General features: G+C 37.8%; 1 pseudogene; it reads right to left on the bottom strand.

Annotated features, from left to right (window-relative positions):
- Positions 1-2,435: 2,435 nt before the first annotated feature.
- LOC112209726 (U2 spliceosomal RNA) lies at positions 2,436-2,524 on the bottom strand (annotated as a pseudogene).
- Positions 2,525-11,933: the final 9,409 nt, after the last annotated feature.

Below are 11,933 nucleotides of genomic sequence, written 5' to 3'. Positions count from 1 at the left end.
TATAAAAAAATGGCCACAGAGAGCTGCCATACCCTTCCACTGTGTGACGACATAGCAAGAAGTCACCATCATTGACCCTCACCAGACACCAGATCTGCTGGGGCCTTCATCTTGTACTTCTCCACTTCCAGAACTGTGAGAAATAAATGTTTGTTGTTTATACATCACCGAGTTTATGGTGTTTTTGTTATAATAGACTGAACAGATTAAGACATATGTACACTTTTTTCTTTCTTCCTTTTTTTAAGAGACAGGGTCTCACTCTGTTGCCCAGGCTGGAGTGCAGCAGTGCAACCATAGCTCATTGCAGCTTCAGACTCCTGAGTTCAAGGCTCAAGGGATCCTCCCACCTCAGCCTCCTGAGTAGCTAAAACTACAGACATGTGTCAACATGCCCAGCTAACTTTTAAATTTTTTGTAGAGACAGGATCTGACTATATTGCCTAGGCTGGTTTTGAACTCCTGGCCTCAAACGATCCTCCCTCCTTGGCCTCCCAAAGTACTCAGATTATAGGCATGAGCCACCACACCCAGCCACATGTATACTTTGCTTTCATTCCTCCTTTCCTTCCTCCTTTCTTTCTTCCTTTTTCAACTGAACCATCTAAAAGCAAGTTGTATGCAATCCCATTTACAATAGATACAAAAAAAAAAATACCTAGGAATATATCTAACCAAGCTTCAAAGACCTCTACAAAAAGAACTACAAAACACTGCTGAAAGAAATCATAGATGACACAAACAAAGGGAAAAGCATTTCCTGCTCATGGATTGGAAGAATCAATATCACTAAAATGACCATACTGGACAAAGCAATCTATAGATTCAACACTATTCCTATCAAATTACCAATGTCATTTTCACACAATTAGAAAAAACTATTCTAAAATTCATATGGAACCAAAAATAACCCAAATAGCCAAAGCAACCCTAAGCAAAAAGAGCAAACCTGAGGGCATCACATTAGTTGACTTCAAACTATGCTGTAAGACTACAGTAACCAAAACAGCACAGTACTGATACAAAAACAGACGCAGAGACCAATGGATCAAAATAGCCCAGAAATAAGGCTGCATACCTACAGTCATCTGATCTTTGACAAAGAACAAAAACAAGCAACAGGGAAAGGGGCTCCCTATTCAATAAATGGTGCTGAGATAGCTGGCTAGCCATATGCAGAAGAATGAAACTGGATTCCTACCTTTCACCATATAGAAAAATTAAGATGGATTAAAGATTTAAAAGTAAGACCACAAACTATAAGAATCCTAGAAAAGCATGAACCCGGGAGGCAGAGCTTGCAGTGAGCCAAGATTGCACCACTGCACTCCAGCCTGGGTGACACAGCGAGACTCCATCTCAAAAAAAAAAAAAAAAAAAAAAAAAAAATCCTAGAAGAAAACCTAGGAAATGGCATTCTGGACATCAGCCTTGGGAAAGAATTTATGATAAAGTCCTTTAAAGCAATCTCAACAAAAATGAAAATTGACAAGTGGGACCTAATTAAACTAAAGAGCTTCTTCACAGTAAAAGAAATTATTAACAGGTAAATAGACTACAAAATGAAAAAAAAATACTTGCAATCTGCATCCAGCAAAGATCTGATATCCAGAATTTATAAGGAAAACAAACAATTCAACATGCAAAGAACAACCCCATTAAAAAATGGGCAAATCACATGAACAGACGCATCTCAAAAGAAGACATACAAGCATCCAACAAACATATGAAAAAATGTGCAACATCACTAATCATCAGAGAAGTGCAAATAAAAACCACAATGAGAACCATCTTACACCAGTCAGAATGGTTGTTATTAAAAAGTCAAACAATAAGAGATGCTGGTGAGGCTGAGGAGAAAAAGGAACGCTTATACACAGTTCGGCCACTGTGGAAAGCAGTTTGGTGACTTCTCAAAGAACTACCATTCAACCCAGCAATCCCACTACTGGGTTATGTACCCAGAGGAAAATAAAGCATTCTACCAAAAATATATATGCACTTACATGTTCATCACAGCACTATACACAATAGCAAAAATGGAAGTAAAGGCTCCCCCATGTACCCCATGCTCCATGGAATCAACCTAGATGGCCATCAGTGGTGGAATAAAGAAAATGTGGCAAATATACACTGTGGAATACAGGTAGGCGCCACCACGCCTGGCTAATTTTTTTGTATTTTTTGTAGAGACGAGGTCTCGCTATATTGCCCAGGTTGGTCTCGAACTCCTGGGTTCAAGCGATCTGCCCACCATGGCCTCCCAAAGGGCTAGGATTACAGGAATGAACCACTGCCCCCGGCCAAATTACATATTCTTTATGTTTTTTACACATTTAAATAAATGTGTAAATGTTTTTTATACATTTAAATAAATGTGTAAATGTTTTTTATACATTTAAATAAATGTGTAAATGTTTTTATACATTTAAATAAATGTGTAAATGTTTTTATACATTTAAATAAATGTGTAAATGTTTTTATACATTTACACTTGATCTTAGCCAAAAGGCCGAGAAGCAATGTTTTTATACATTTAAATAAATGTGTAAATGTTTTTATACATTTAAATAAATGTGTACATGTTTTTATACATTTAAATAAATGTGTACATGTTTTTATACATTTAAATAAATGCCAAAACCACAGTATATTTTTATTAGACATATTTAACTTCGTTTCTTATACTAAGTAGCAGAGAAGGATCTATTTAAGAAGTCTTGGATAAAAAGAGACTCCAGGGCACCATCAGTTGTTGACTTAGGATAATAAGTATCCCAAATGGAACAAGACTTCCACTAAACCTTGACTTGCTTATTTCTAGAGTGTCTCTGTCACATACTCTCATATTTACTGTGATCCCCTTTTTATGGTTGTCCATTATTAGTGAGTATAAATCAACCTCAGAATCATCATCTTTAACGGTCCTTTCCTGCTCCTTACCACTGGCTACTTTTCCAAAGATTTTATACACTTAGTCCATATTTCTACACTTACCCATATGCATCACTTTACCACTGCAAAAGTTTCAGACAATGTCTCCTTGCTCTCAAATATTGTCCCTTCTACACATCTTGATTGGCTTCCTATTGTGCTTTGCATTTTTTCAGTGACCTTCATCAGTCTTCTTGCTAACTACTTCCCTCTCCTACATGCAGAAGCCCTGTTACCCTCATCCTAAAATACTTGCCTCATAAATCTAAATTGTACCAATTGAATTTATGTTCTTCCTTGGATAGTTCGTCTATTTGTAGCTTCAGATGGTGATTCTAGAAACAAATACAGAAATATGTGTCCAAAGCAAGAAACATGAAGAAAGGGAACCACATAGGGAACTATCTGGCAGACCCAAAGGAAAATTTTGCAGAATCTCAAGGAGCAGTTAGGTACACTCCACGATTAAGAAACAAGTCAAACTCAATGACTCCAAAACGAACGTTATCCAGAATTTAGTACATAATCAGCATCAGAGGCTCATCTGAACACAGAAAGTCTTGCAGCATGGGGTACATGGGGGAGCCTTTACTCCAAATACAGACCTCGCTGAGCAGCAAAGAAAGCAAACTCTGAGCCCACCCACTGTTATGTGAAGAGTGTGGGAAGACCCTTAGATCAAAAAATGGCCTTATTCATCAAATGGGAATCCAGGTGGAAAGAAAAACCCTGTAATGTGATGGGTGTGGGAAAACTGTTAAAGATCAGTTTTTAGTCAACATTGGAGACTTAATACAAGTGAAAAACACTTGTTGAAAAGGCTTTACTCAGAATGCAAGAGTTTTTGATGATCTTGAAAAACATTCGGAAGAGAAATGCTTTGGCTGGAATCAGTGTAGTAAAACCTTGATTCATCGGTCTGCCTTGATTCAGCATCAGGTAGTTTATATAGCAGAGAAAGCTTGTAAGTGCCATGATGGCAGGAAAGCTTCTGTACACAACTTATCCCTCTTCAGGAGATCCACTAGATGAAAACATTCTTTAAATGTATTCAGTGTTAGCCTTCAGTTAGAGAGCAGGCCACACTCAGCAGCAGAGATCCACTACGAAGATCCATTATGAGGTCCTATTTGCAGGATTTCTCCTGCGAATAGGACCGGCATGGGCAACCCAACATCTGTACTAAGAATGCTCACTCAGAGGAGAAAGAAGATACCCAGTAGGAAAGTGAGAGTCACAATGGAGGCCTTCCTGGAAATGATTTTCTGAAAAACAAGCTCTGTGAGCATAATGAGATTGAGACTAGTGACTCAGTAAAAGTCTTGTGAAACATCAGAACATACACTCTTCAAGGGAGAAATACCTCGAAGGTACTGACTGTGGGAAGCACTTAAGCCCAGGGCTTACTGAACTTTAGAAAACTTATGCAGGAGACCAATCCTACAATCTTCATTTTACATGAAGAATGTAAAAAGACTTTAAGTGCAAATGGTAGCTGTATTAGACATTTTTTTAAAAAAACACACTGGAGAGAGGCCCTACAAATGTAATGAATGTCAGAAAGCATCCTGCCAGTTGTTAGCCCTTAACCAGCACCAGTTTTTCCATGCTGGAGAGGAGCACTGTTATTGCAATGAGTGTGGCGAACATTTCAGAACACAGGCCTGTTTTACCATCTCTGAGTACAAACTGGAGGAAAACCCTTTTCAGTGTAAACTATGTAGTAAGTTTAGTAAACTATCTTTTAATTTGAGACTATCATAAAACAGCATAGTAAACAATATTGATTAAACATCAGGACAGATTTTATGATTGCTTTTAAAGTGGGAAATCTGCCTTTACTGTAAATACCTTATTTATCTCCCAGATTATTGACAAAGAAATTGAATAAACTGGTGTCAGACATCAAAGCAAGTTGTCTATATTATTGTAAATTCCATTTATTGTGAATGTATTATAACTAGGTACTAGTAGTAGAAGATACTTCACACATGGAAATTTTTTAGAGGTGAGGCAACTGAAGCTCAATGGAGTGGTCGTGTGCTCAAGGTCACTGTGACATATTTCACAAATGCTATCTTGACCCAGTTTGTAAGTTATGGCTAACAAATCTTCAATTCCCCTTTGCAGATAGTTTGCTAACCCCTATCCCAGTCTCTTTACTTATTGGTCCTCCACTCTCTGAAGCCACTGTGCACACACCACAACTGCCTCCCTTATTAGGGCCTCATTCTCTGAGGACAGGTACTAGACAACTAGGGACAGCCCCTATGACCCAGAGGCTATGAAATTAACCAGTTCACATGGAGCCCCTGAAACCGAGCTAACTCCACCTCCTTGCCATATATACACTGCCTTCTGCAACTCCAGCTTGCCGTTACTCTGTCCCTGGGTCCAACTCTGTGTAGCCCTGCATGGCAGCTTCTCTCTTTTGGAGTTGTAAGTAACAAAGTTCTGCTTTTCATCATCAGTATGTTGTGTCCCTTCATCAACGAATCTTTAAATTTTATAAAACAGTCACTCGGTTATTAAGTGCCAGAAGTGAGGTTCAGACCTATATCAAAATCTCTTAGATTCAGACTCTCTCTTAAATTGATGCTCTGCTTCTGTGTCACACTGACTCTCTCCTCGTGCTATCAAAATTACCTACTGTTGCAGCTCCCAACAGTGTTTCTTTTAGTGTTTGTGGAAGATATAGATTGCAGCCTTCCTCTTTTCCTTTATTCATACTCATATTCTTAATGCTTTGATTCAATCCTAGATGGAACTCAACAGTCTTCAATGTGGGAGTAATTTCCTACAGGGTCTCTAAGAGGTCATACAAAAATATCAGTTTTATCAAAAGATCAAAGTCTATGTTACACATACACACACACGCAGCAGATATTGTAGATTGGCCATGATATCTTAGTGATCTGTGAATTTCAAAACCTAAGGACCTGTAACTCAGAGGACAATCCAGCCCTCCCAAAGAAACCATTTGTATTAAACAACAGAACTGCCTAGATGATGCTTCTAGGATAGGTACATTTTACTATTTTGTTAATATGTTCATATTGTTCATCTTGGGTATTGTTCGCCTTGGGCAGTAGCATCCGCATTTTGACAAATACTCAAAATGTTAATTTTCCTTTTTCGGGGACGGAGTCTCATTCTGTCACCCAGGCTGCAGTGCAGTGGTGCAATCATGGCTTACTGCAAGCCTCAACTTCCTGGCCTCAAGTGATCTTATCACCTCGGCCTCCCAAAGTGCTGGGATTACAGGCATGCACCACTGCCCTTTAATTTTTCTTTTGCTGTTGTCTTTTTCTTCTCTCTTTTTTTTTAAAACATGAAAACTGCCAACATGCTGTTGTCTTTTTCTTTAATCAAAGTTAGATAGGCTTATAATTTTTATCGACCACTTTGCACTGAAAGGTTTATAATATTTAAAAAATCAAACAGCAAACCAGGTTTTATGATGAAAAGCAGCAGACCTACTTTATTATTTGACAAACTCCCTGGTAGTCCTGAGGGGTACCTTTTCTATCTCTGGTTCTCCTAATGGTCACCTCCATATCACTAAGCAATTTAGTTCTATTACTTGTTGTTGTTAATTTTGTTTATTTACTCTTAACACTGCCTATTGAATATTTGCTATGTTCAATTAGAACTTAAGTCACAATCTTCAATATATGATTATGTTACTATTCTCAGTTTCTACTTTTGTCTCCTTGGGATGAAGGGCAGCTTAAATTTTTACTCACTTTTTACTTTTTTACTCGCTCACTTTTTAAAACAAGGTTTTATTCAATTTATGCCCAGTTATATGGCTCAGTATCTGCTTACCAGCATGGACCTATTGAAATAGTTTTCAGACTTCTTCTCAATCTGTCGCACATTTCTTAAAGGTAGATGAGAGATGACCGGCAAAAAACAAATGGTATCAATGGTTCATCAATTAGATACAATTTGATTTTTTTTTAAACAGCTAGTTATGGACTCTCCCATTAGAGCTGTAGATAGGAAACAAAACATTCTATTATATCCATGTGAACCCTGGAAGTTCTTCCTTTATTGACATATTTACCTGTGTTCTTAACTATATGCTTTCTCTGAAGTACCTGTTTTCTCAACTATATACTTTCTGAAGCTCACAGAATTCACATCACAAAACTTTGTTTTGCTTTTGGCTTCTGTTTTCAAATCTGTAAATGAAATACTTCCTTTATTATCACTAATGATGATTTAGAGTTAAGAAATTAGTTTTTTGTTTTGTTTTGTTTTGTTTTGTTTTTGAGATGGAGTCTCACTCTGTCGCCCAGGCTGGAGTGCAGTGGCGTGATCTTGGCTCACTGCAACCTCCGCCTCCCAGGTTCAAGCAGTTCTCCTGCCTCAGCCTCCCAAGTAGCTGGAATTACAGGTGCCCACCACCATGCCCAGCTAATTTTTGTATTTTTAGTAGAGACAGGGTTTTACCATATTGGCCAGGCTGGTCTTGAACTCCTGACCTCAGGTGATCCTCCCCTGTCGGCCTCCTAAAGTGCTGGGATTACACGCATGAGCCACCATGCCTGGCCAGAAATTAGTATTTTTTAATAAATATGAGAATTTAAAATTTGGCAATATGTTAAATGTTTATATATTGAGTTTAAATACTAACATTTTTCCAGGTGAGAAATATGGATTTAAAATACAAAAATGTGATTTGACAACAACTGTTTTAGTATAGTTACCACAGGATCCCACAGTTTGATTTTTTAAAAAGGTTTCAGGTCTAACCCTGATTTGGTTTAGTGTCTAATGTGATTAAGAAATTGGTTAGTAACAAGAAATGGGGAAAGGATTCCCTATTTAATAAATGGTGCTGGGAAAACTGGCTAGCCATATGTAGAAAGCTGAAACTGGATCCCTTCCTTACACCTTATACAACAATTAATTCAAGATGGATTAAACACTTAAATGTTAGACCTAAAACTATAAAAACCCTAGAAGCAAACCTAGGCAATACCATTCAGGACATAGGTATGGGCAAGGACTTCATGACTAAAACACCAAAAGCAATGGCAACAAAAGCCAAAACAGATGAAGGGGATCTAATTAAACTAAAGAGCTTCTGCACAGCAAAAGAAACTACCATCAGAGTGAACAGGCAACCTACAGAATGGGAGAAAATTTTTGCAATCTACCTATCAGACAAAGGGCTAATATCCAGAATCTACAAAGAACTTAAACAAATTTACAAGAAAAAATCAAACGACCCCATCAAAAAGTGGGCAAAGGATAGGAACAGACATTTTTCAAAAGAAGACATTTATGCAGACAACAGACAAATGAGAAAATGCTCATCATCACTGGTCATCAGAGAAATGCAAATCAAAACCACCATGAGATGCCATCTCACACCAATTAGAATGGCAATCATTAAAATGTCAGGAAACAACAGGTGCTGGAGAGGATGTGGAGAAATAGGAACACTTTTACACTGTTGGTGGGAGTGTAAACTAGTTCAACCATTGTGGAAGACAGTGTGGCGATTCCTCAAGGATCTAGAACTACAAATACCATTTGACCCAGTGATCCCATTACTGGGTATATACCCAAAGGATTATAAATCATGCTACTATAAAGACACATGCACACGTATGTTTATTGCAGCACTATTCACAATAGCAAAGACTTGGAACCAACCCAAATGTCCATCAGTGATAGACTGGATAAAGAAAATGTGGCACATATATACCATGGAATACTATTCAGCCATAAAAAAGGATGAGTTCATGTCCTTTGTAGTGACATGGATGAAGCAGGAAACCATCATTCTGAGCAAACTATGGCAAGGACAGAAAATCAAACACCGCATGTTCTCACTCATAGGTGGGAACTGAACAACGAGAACACTTGGACACAGGGTGGGGTACATCACACACCAGGGCCTGTCGTGGGGTGGGGGGATAGGGGAAGGATAGCATTAGGAGAAACACCTAATGTAAATGATGAATTAGTGGGTGCAGCAAACCAGCATGGCACATGTATACATATGTAACAAACCTGCACGTTGTGCACATGTACCCTAGAACTTAAAGTATAATAAAAAATAAATAAATAATAAAAAAAGATAAAAAAGAAATTGTTAACTATAGCCTATAAAAAATTACCTTATACTGTACATAATAATTTCCATAAAAATTGGAGCTATACCTGGCCTAAAATTTAGTTCAAGTCCTCGACATCAAGCTTTTTCCCAACTGGAAATTTAAATATCAACTACAAATTGAAAATTGCATGTTGACTATGTCATTGAAACGAAGGAAAGTTAATATTCTTAGGAAATAGTCTAATCAAACCGTTACAATCTAGTAAACATCTGATCTTGTTATCTATTGCTGCATAAACAGTTACTCCAAAACAGTGGACAAAAACACACCATCATGTTTTGGGCCAGGAATTTGGGGAGGACTTAGCTGAGAAATTCTTCTGTTTCATGTGGTGTCAACTAAGATCACATGCTGGTATTCATCTGGCAGTATAATTTGTCTGGAAAATCCAAGACAGCTTCACTGCCATGCCAAGTGCCTTGGCAGGGACAGCCAGAAAAGTGGGCTTAGCCGGGCTGATCTTCTCCATGTGGTCTCAGAGCTTCTTTATGTGGTCTCAGAGCTTCTTTATGTGGTCTCGGAGACACACAAAGCTCACTTTGGGGTCATTTTTTTGGCATCTTGAAGGATTCTTGCAACTCAGTCACTGGAAAGCAGGGTTGGCAGACTTCTTCCATGGTGGCTCAGGACTTCAAGAGCAATTGTTCTAAAAGACAAAAAGTGAAAGCTGCTGCTCTCCAAAGGCTCAGGCCAGAAACCACAGCATCACTTTTGCAGTATTTTATTGGTCAAATTAATGATTAACCCCACTCAGATTCAAGGGAAAGTGACATAGACCCCACATCTTGATGAGAAATGTCAAATAATTTGTAGTCATCTTTAATTTTCCACAATACCTTTATCCACCTCAGATTTAAAGTCTGAAGGAAAAATAAGCCTTTTTTTGAAATCTTTTCCCAAATAACTTTTTTCTCAATTGTCTCCATCCCCTTTCAACCTCACTAAATAAACCTGGCACAATTATGAGCTAATCAAGTTTATACATGCTTTCATTTTCACAAAGTAACAAAGTGAGCTTCCAATATTACAGTTTTACCTTTTCTCTTAGTCTTTGAGTCCTAGATCTCAACATCTGCTTTTTTTCCCTTTTAAGTGCAGTTAGAAGGCTTATCAATATATCACAGGAAGCTTTCTCCTTTTTAAATGTTAGAGTTATTTGATTAGTAAAATGGTCAAAAAGTGTTAGTAATAATGTTAGACAAAAATTGTTTAAAATAAAGGTATTCTGGAGATCCATTTTGTCTGCTCTTTGTCTCTATATCCTTGTGTTTCTCTAGTGTCAAAAGACGGAGATTGGTTTTACTCAGAGTTCTGTCTTAAGCTCTCTTTGTGCTTAGATGCTCTTTTCTTCTGGCTACATTGCATCTGTGACAAAAAGTTGACTGTTTCACCTAGGTCCCTGGGAACTATGCCAAGTCAATCATCCTTGGGCAAGCTGACTTTTTAAGTGAGACTTTCATATCAGCTTCTTACAGTAAGTCATGCCAAGTGGAACTTGGAAAACAACTGCGTTGCAAAAATCCTTCAAGATGCCTAGAAAAGGACCCCAAAGTGAGCTTGAGGGTCACTTCCAGGTTGAATTCAAGTTGTTGTCCAATAATTTCTCTGTCTGTTGTTTTCTGAGATGTTCTACGGCTTCAGGTGAGATTTGAGCCCTGGCACAGTGTGAGGAGGGATCTCTCTCTCCCTTCTCCGCAGACGCCCTGAAAGAAGAATCTATAGGGCTGGCAGTAGGGGGCAAAGGGCACTCCAGAAATCTGTCTTAGGCTGTTTTTTAGCACCACACACTTCATGAGATATCTTAATCGTTTTAACCATTACTGAAAGGTGGAAGGCTCCAAAATATGGATCTCAAGCTAACTCTCTTCTCATGACTCCTAGACCCACAAATCCCTAAACCAATCCATTAACAAATAGCAACATCTACAATGTAATGCTTCCTAGGATTTCGAACTTAACATGGCCAAGCTGTGCTCATAAATTTCTTCTCAAAATGCTACTTGTCATTTAGTGTCCCCTGTCTTGGTGGAGGGACCACCATCCTCTGACGATACCAGGCTTTTTTTTTTTTTTTTTTTTGGTTCTCTTATCCCCCACATAATCAATGATGAAGCCCTGATCCATTTTTCCTCCTGAGAATTTCTCAATTTCATCCCCTCATATTTAGCATTTTAAAAATCAGGCCTCCCCTGATCCCATTTAATCTTGTGTGTGTGTCACTTCATATTTTTGTCAAAGTATCTTTGAGATGGATTTCTAGAAGTGGTATTGCAGGAACAAAGGGTAAACTTACATATATAATTTTGCTGTATAGTATTATCTTTCCTACCTATGGGTTGTACCATTTTGCATTCCCACTAGAATGTTAAGAGTTTCTCCTTCCTCATGAGTAGAGCATGCTGTCAAACTTTTGTACCATTGCCAATCTGATGACTAACGGTACCTCAGTCAGCATAGTTTTTAATTTGTATGTTCATATTTTGAGTGAAGTTGAACATATTTACAGATGTTTGAGGGCTGCTAGCATTTCTTATTCTGTCAACTATTTATTTCTTTTGGCCATTTTCTCTATTGGGTTATTGGTTATTCTCAACTTTTAGGAGCTCTTTAGATATTTGGAAAACTAGCCCTTGCCTGTGATATGTTGCAAGCCTTTTTCTTTCCTTATTTTTTTTTTTTTTGACAAGCAATACATTTTATTTTCATGTAGCCAGATTTATTATTTTTATGGGTTTTAGATTTTGAGTCATATGGTTAGATAATGTTTCCCCATTCCCACGTGTTAGAATTATTATTCATGTTTTCTTCTAATACATGTATAGGTGGATTTTTTATATTTAGATCTCAGATCCATTTAGAATT

This window comes from Pan troglodytes, chromosome 5 (assembly GCF_028858775.2).
Source record: "Pan troglodytes isolate AG18354 chromosome 5, NHGRI_mPanTro3-v2.0_pri, whole genome shotgun sequence".
Lineage (NCBI taxonomy): Eukaryota > Metazoa > Chordata > Mammalia > Primates > Hominidae > Pan > Pan troglodytes.
The sequence above is the reverse complement of the archived record's forward strand: the minus strand, read 5'-3'. Positions and strand labels throughout refer to the sequence as shown.